Here is an 8,241-nt window from a genome sequence, read left to right as displayed (position 1 = left end):
TATTTTGGACGGTGAAATTTGTTTAGTGTTATAGGTTTTCAAGTTTGTTGTGATATTAATTATTTTTCTATAGTTGCATTTTTTTTATTTGTTTCGTTGCTTTAGAAAACTGTTTACTTATTTGTAAGCTGAAAACAGTATACTATTTTTTTTCATATAGTGAATTGATTTATTTGGGCATGGTCTCATAATTTTACTCTTTACGTTGAAGAGGTTGTTATGCTAAATTGTAGTGTTTTTTTTGTTATATTTGTTTTTGCTTTTGATTGTTTAGTGTGATAATTTAATTAAGAAGTGGAGAGTTTGATTTTGATATTTTTAGTTTAATTGGTTTCCTTTCAACAAAGAGTTGGAATTTGCGTAAGGAAAGAATTCTGGAAAATTGTTGGATGTATTGTCCATTCATTTTGGAGAGGACTAGCCTCTCAAAAGCCAGCTTTAGTGTTTCGGTTTCTGCCCTATTTCCTATTTAATTTTGTTTCCGGATGATTGGAATCTAGAAAGCACGGAAACGCGGGAGAAGATGGTTTGGGTTTCGGAAACGCCTTGTAACTGGTACGAAACGTTTCGGTGCGTTTCGGAAATTTTAAAATAATTTGATACGCGTTTCCGGTTTTGAAACATGTTTCTTGCTTAAAAATAATCCAAATCGACTTCATTGCTCCTCTCTCTCCGCCATCTGGTTATTCCTCTCCTCTCAAATTAATTCCTTTTGCCGTCCGTTATTCTTCGATTTCATCTGTTGACGGTATTAGAATCATCTCAAAAGTTAATTCGATTTCATCTGTTCATCAGCAATTTGTTGTTAATGGTAAATTTTGATAGATCTGAAGAACGATATTTGCTGGGTTTGTTCCTTCGTTGAGTTGAAAGTAGAAGGAAGAAGATGAGGGCTCTCAGTACGACGAAAATGATGAAGAAAAGGAAAGACAGCAATAAAAACATAAAAAATAAAGGGTTAACTTTGTTGACCTCCCCTGTAGACCACCATAAGTAAAATGAGCCCTATAATTTTATGAAACTCGTTAACTTCCAAAATTTTTAGAAGGTCGACGTCAAGAAAATTTAAGGACATCTCAAATAATTTTAGAGTTAATAATAAAGGGGAGATCGATGAAGATTGTTTTTTCTTCTTTCTTTTTTTTTGAGAAATAGAAGTTATTGTATTTTTTATAAAAATTTTGTATTTACAAAAAATTTTATATTTTTTATATTTATACATTTTTGTTTTTTATATTTTTTAGAAAGTACCTTTGCGCGTTTATATGTTTTCGTATTTTCATTTCTATGTTACACAGACTGTAATGATTGGAATATTGCTGCTGAGTAACAATTTTTAATGAAATAGCCTTTTCCTTGACTGCCTACTTCTCCTTCATTTTAATTGTTTGATGATTTGTCGATTTTGTTGTCAAATTGAGATGGAGTTTGCACCGCGTTAGAGTTTGGTTTCTTTGTGGTGAATTAATTTGCATTTTCATTCTTGCTTGGTAGGACAGGAAAGAACCAGTGGTGGGAGTTACAGGACTGAGCTGGATGTTGTATAGTAGGAGTGATTGAGTTGCCGGAAAACCATCGGGTACCTAACAGAATTATCAGTGTTGCATAAGCTGTATGCACCAGAGTCTTTTAAGCTGTTGTAGCTCCTAAATGCTTTTGATGTGTTAAGATTTTTCAGTCTTGTTAATTTACTAGTGTGGCCCAATTTTGAGCACATACAAATAGGAGTCAAATAGATTTTACATTCATGGAAGTGTTATGTTGGAGATTGTTGTTTCAGTTATACTCTAAACTTGTAGGAGGCACTAAGAGAGGGCTGCAGTCCAAAAAAAAAAGGGAAAAAGTTTCTTCAAGATACTAATAAAGATATGGCAAGAGAAGTTCAGAACTCATGAAATAGATACGACAGAATATTCAGTTGAGTTAATGAACAAGTTAATACATTTTTTTTTCCCTTGTCGAAAAGGGAAGTGACCAGTGGGCCTACTCTACGTTTTAACTATTTTCTGCTAACAACTGATATAGATAAGCTTTATTCTTGCCTTTGAATATGTTATGCCTGGTTCTGGTGTATTGACATATTGCTTGAATGCTGATGAACATGTTTTGGCAAGCTGTTCATTGATAGGCATACTTCAGGTTGCAACAGCAGGTTTATTTTATAAACTCATTCCTCCCTTGTTTGGTGACATCCCGGCTATTTAATTTATTACCCTATTAGCAGGATAATCATGAGTCACTTTCAGAGCAGGGCTTTAATAAGTTTTCTCTACAAATAGGTTATATGAAGAGTCCATGAATTGCAGCCTCTATTTCTCTTTACAGTTACGTGAGTGGTTGGATCGTTCTCTCATTCGCGTGCTACTCTGCTTTTGAGCCTTTCCAGGCAGTCATTGTTTCAATTCAAGACAGAGCATACATCAGGTGCTCCATTCCTGAACTCAGTAGAAGAAGTAGCATTTTTTTAGAGTAGAAAGTTGAGGCATTCTAGGAAGTTAATTTAGTAGTACAAAAGAATAATGGATCAGATGGATAAGAGAATATGAGTATGATTTATTGTACATGAACTGAATATAATCATACAATTCTAATTTCATTAGACAGTTATAAAATATTAAATTAAATTTTTTAAGGTTATAGGAATACCTTGAACTTCATATAATTTGAATCCGTAAAACTGTCAAGATATTGCTTCTCAACGTGATTGGTCTTCCACTCGAGAAACATCCATAAATGACAACTTTCGATGGGTCAAGCTAAACTACAACTATACTGCACGTGGTTTTAGAATGGGGATCTGACTAATATATAGTAGATTAATTGACTCTATTATAAAAAGTCCAATAAACTTTAAGACCCACACTAGTGTATTCTATTGATATTATAACTTTTAAGTATATTGGATTTATTTTTATTGATTATGCAAGCTCATTTATAAACTATCATTAGACTATTCAATTACCCAGTTTTAGTAAACCAAAATCATAATTAGAGTTAGCTCATATTAGAAATTTTCTAACATTTTCCCACTGGAACAATACTAATTATTTTTTATTTTATTTTAAGAAAAATAAAATAATTTTGAACTCTCGGATAACCTTTATTTTAACTTTAAAGTGATAACTATTAAGAAGACAAAATAGTTCAAAGATAAATTACATTATAATAATTAATTCAGTTAATATGATCACTAATAACGAACCAAGATATTACTTATGTTTTTTTATCGATATAAGATTTTTCATAATCATAATTACTAATAATTAAATCAATATGGATCAGTGATTTAGGAGTATGGCAGAAATAACATCTAACTATGTCATCCCAAATAGTGTTGTGTCTCTGTTAGTCTTCTTTATGATTTATTTTTAACTTTTGTGTTTCAAAGGAAATAAGAAAATCTCTTTGCTTACAATGAAACCTGTATGTTTTAATCTTATTCGAGACTCATAAAACATACACATACAATTGTGATACTTAACAAAAACCTTATTTCAAGACACATGTTGTGTCATAACTCTATATATGCACATATACCCATATACAAATGAATAAACCAATATGATCATGATAAAAAAATATATACATAAACAAATTAAAATATCAAACTCCTACTAACCTTAAATATCGAAAGACCATAAAAACTCTTATGTTTTAAACAAGACTTTATAGGCTACTTGTCACATTCCTTCAGTTAAGGGCTTAGCCTATATCAACTCTATATTTATATGTTTTACCTTATTGTCTCCTTTCCTTATGAGGTTTCTGACTATAGAATATTTTATCTCTATATGTCTCAATCTAATAGTTTTCTTTTACCTGATTGCATTGCTATCATAGTTAATAAAGTTGACACCAAGTAGTCCCAAAATGTAATCCTTCAACCACGTAATCTAAGAAGTTGCCCCATACTAAGCTATGAATCCAATGTCCATAGTTAAGGTTGTTACTAACAACTACAAGTTGTAGGTGTTTTAATTATATCAAAATTAAGTTTAAAGTTGTTAATCATTGTTTATTAAGCTACTAAGTTCATAGCATAAAATTTCTATGACTGAAAGATGAGTGAAATGCATATATTCAATTTTTTTAGGCCTTTCATCCCCAACAAGACGCTAGTTCCTTTGCTTGTCTCATGCCCGTCTTTGGAAGTTATGTTGAACTTTGTCATTAATTCATAAATAATGGTTGTGTTGATTATCTACGATTCATCACGTCGATGCTTCTTCATTGGTCATGGAACATCATCTATGATGGCATAGACAGAAGGAAGGAGAATAGTTGTAGTCATCGTCACCATTGTTGTCATCATCCCTATCACCAGGGACAATAAAACCCTAAGGGTTTGAGCGTAGAATATCACATTTTCAAAGTTGAGGATAAGGTGAAATATATTTTTTCTAAACCTCGAAAAAAATAAGAAAAAATTATATATTTTTTAATATGAAAAGGTAAAATGACAGTTTTACCTTTGGCTCTAATAGAAGAATCTAACAAAAGTTAACCTATAGGTGAGTATTTAGGTTTTTCAAACATCGTAGATGTATTCTTGAGAATAAGCTAAAACTTGGGTTGGAAATAGTCCTTTGGCCTTTATAAAAAGGCAAATGTAAGATATCTTAGTTATTCAAATTTATATAGATGAAATTATCTTTAGTGCTATTAATGACTCTTTTTGTAGAGATTTTCCTAAGATAATGTGGGTGAATTTAAGATGAGCATGATGGGGGAGCTTAACTACTTCCGTGGACTATAAATCAAATAAACAAATACAGGAATTTTACTCAACCAAGCCTAGTATGTCAAAGACCTTCTCAACAAGTTCAACATGTGAGAAGCCAAGGAGCAACCCACTCTTATGAGCACTTCACTCAAATTGGATATGGATGAAGGAGGTAAAAGTACCAAAACCAAAGTATATAGAAGCATGATAGGTGCATTATTGTATTTAATTGCATCTAAGCCAAATATCATGTTTAGTGTATACATGTCTGCATGTTTTCAAGTGAATCCTAAGGAATTACATTTAAATACCGTGAAACAAATATTGAGATACCTTAAGGGAACCTCAAATATTAGTTTATGGTACCTTAAAGGATCCTAGTTCTAATTGCAAGTATTTTCAAGTGCCAATTTTAGAGGATGTCAAATTGATAGGAAAAACACAAGTGCTACTTGTTCATTTTCATAAAATATGTTTGTCTCATGGTTTTCAAAGAAACAAAATTCGGTGGCAACATCTACTATGGAAGTCGAATACGTTTTTGCGACTAGTTGTTGTGCATACATTATGGATGAGACAACTTTTAGATTTTAGTTTTGAAATGAAAAACATTCCTATATTTTGTGATAATACAAGTGTCATTCAACTTTTCAAAATCTTATCTTGCACTCTAGAACAAAACATATAGACATTAAACATAATTTCTTGCATGATTATGATATTTGAATTGAATTTATTGATACTAACCATCAACTTGCTGAGATTTTAACTAAACCTCTTGATAAAGGAAGATTTCGCTATATTCGAAAGAAGTTTGGCATGATTGATGCAAGTTAATAAAGTACATAAATTTTGAGTTATCTTGAAACATGATTGAAATGACATTTATGATAATGTATTTGCTTTATTTTATCATGATTTTGGCTATGATGATGTTTTGAAATAGTTGTGGAACTTTCTTGTGTTAGAGTCTGCTCTTAAAACCAATCGCTTTGTCAGTTTAAGGGAGATATATCATGTATATACATTTATTCATAAAGGAAGAGTTCTGTTATACTTCATGTGTTTACTGCATCACTTTTACATATATGTTATAGTTGTATATTACATCCATATTAGCTACATACATATGACATATGAGAGGTTCTGATGAGTTTTCATAAACATTATCAAATTGTTCCCTATATAGGTAATTTGTTTGGGCAACAGTATTGCATAGTGGGCATGTGCTATATCACCATAGTATATCAATGGATGATGTTAGAGTGGATGTACACGTGGGTAAACATTAGAACTGTTTGATTATTGGAGAACTGATCAAAGGTTATTATATTATATTATTTATTGAACATAGGCGCTAAACGATGATCACATAAGTATTAATATGTAGTCAATGGTACATTGGAAATCATACTAGTGTATAGATCCTTTAACCTAAGATATCACGGTTGTACTTCGTTCTAGAACATATGGTTCATATAATGTATACCACAAGGCTAAACATGTCTCGCTCAAAAGCCGATTTGATCATATGTTACTTGAGCGAGAGGACAAGTGATGATCATACAGGGATTCGTCGGTTCAACTACTCTTGAGTTTTCATACGAATATCGAGAAACATGATAACCTAAGACACTAGCTAATATAGATAAAAATCCAAATGAAAAGAGTTTCAATATGACACATTTTAATGTATTACTTGATTTCGAAAAGATTCAATATTGGATTTTGACATTCTATGAATCCAAGTTTAATCAGGATATAAAAACACAAGGATTAGACTACATGGTAAGCATGAGTAAGAAAGGTTCATTTGGTATTATGTGAAGCTTGCACTTTATTATGATGTAGGGGTCATAGGACATTGCTAGATGACACTACATGATCAATGGGAGCGTCGTTTTGTAGCAAAAAATAAAGTTTATCGGTTAACAATAGTTTTGGGTTATATAGTGATATAACAAAACATATCGTCTAATATGGAACCCACGACTATGTCACTATAAACCTTGAAGGTCACACCCACATTTCAAGGAAGAAAATGAATGTTATGAAAACGAAAATATTTATTCACAGTTGGCTAGCACTTTCCGAGGATAAAAATGACGTTTTTTTAATAAGATTTGGAAAAAGGGCAAAATTATTATTTTACACTTTTTAAATTGTTTAGAAAGTTGAATGAATAATTTTGGACACAAATTATTCAACATGTGTCAAATTATAATTTATTCTTAATTATCAACCAATAGGAAATGGACATATAATTTAACTTGATAACAAGTTTAGGCTTAAAAATGGGAGAGAAATATAGAAAGAAAAAGAACAATTCATTTTCTTCTTCCTTTAGCCATGAAAGCCTCCATTTTTCTTCTTGAAAGGTGCAAGTCAAGAGATCACTTATTTTAGTGAGTCAAGCTTCCTAACTTCAAATTAAATTAAAGGTGCAAGGTAGTTTACATATTTCTACGTTTTATTTCTTAAAACAACATGTAAATATCATATTACCATTGTTGCATATGATGTGAACATGATCTAAATTATTTAATTTTGTTACCAAAATCCTACAAATGGTATCAGAGCAAGAGTTTGATCCTTGAATAACAAGAATATGTCATATTTTTAGGTGTTTGGAAGTGTTAGTAATCAAACTCTAAGATATACGTTTTGTTATGTGTGATTAGTTCAAACCAAGTGTACATATGTTATTAGGAATGTCTTAATAGTGTTTAAGAACCTTTAAGTTGTTGAAACTGTGTTTGAAAATTTTTGACATAAAACTCCTAATTTTGGAAATTTGGGTGTTTTTGAAATTAATAGTTTAATCATGTTTTATACATGATTGTCATTATATTCACATGAATTTTAATCTTGACTTTACATAGAGATGTGTTTTTAAAAAAATTAGTTTGTGACTTGGTGAAGGGCATGAATAAGTTGACATGATTTCCATGTGTTTGGTTGATAGAAATAGCATTCAATGTTGTTTGAATTGTTAGTAATTCATTAAACTAGTATTTGACTTGGTTTGAATTGGATTCTTGATAGCTTGGTTTGGATAAATTACATTATGTGTATGGTTAACCTTATTCATGCTTGAATAATAATCATATGGTGAGATGGGTTAAGTTTGAGTGATGAATGATTCATGTATATCATGATTTGGTGAAATGCATGACACTTGTGAATCTGGTTCACATTAGGCATATGTTATGTATTTACTTTATAACTTGTCATTCTAAAACCTTTTTCATGTTTAAGTATGAACTGAAACGTGTTTGGTGAGATTTTGGTGAACTTGGTATGTTTTGGAAACATTAAGAGTTAGGGTTTTATGTTTGGTTTCAAGAAAAATGTAATTTTAATACATGTATAAAATTTTGGTTTAATTACTTTGTATACTTTTATGGTTTGATTTGTAAACACCAAACATGGGATATGTTTGTGTTTTAGCAAACTTGAATAAAGATCATAAAATATGGTAAATTACTTGTTAGGTTTACCAAATTACAAATTTAATT

This window comes from Mangifera indica, chromosome 19 (genome assembly GCF_011075055.1).
Source record: "Mangifera indica cultivar Alphonso chromosome 19, CATAS_Mindica_2.1, whole genome shotgun sequence".
NCBI lineage: Eukaryota > Viridiplantae > Streptophyta > Magnoliopsida > Sapindales > Anacardiaceae > Mangifera > Mangifera indica.
Note: the sequence above shows the minus strand (reverse complement) of the source record.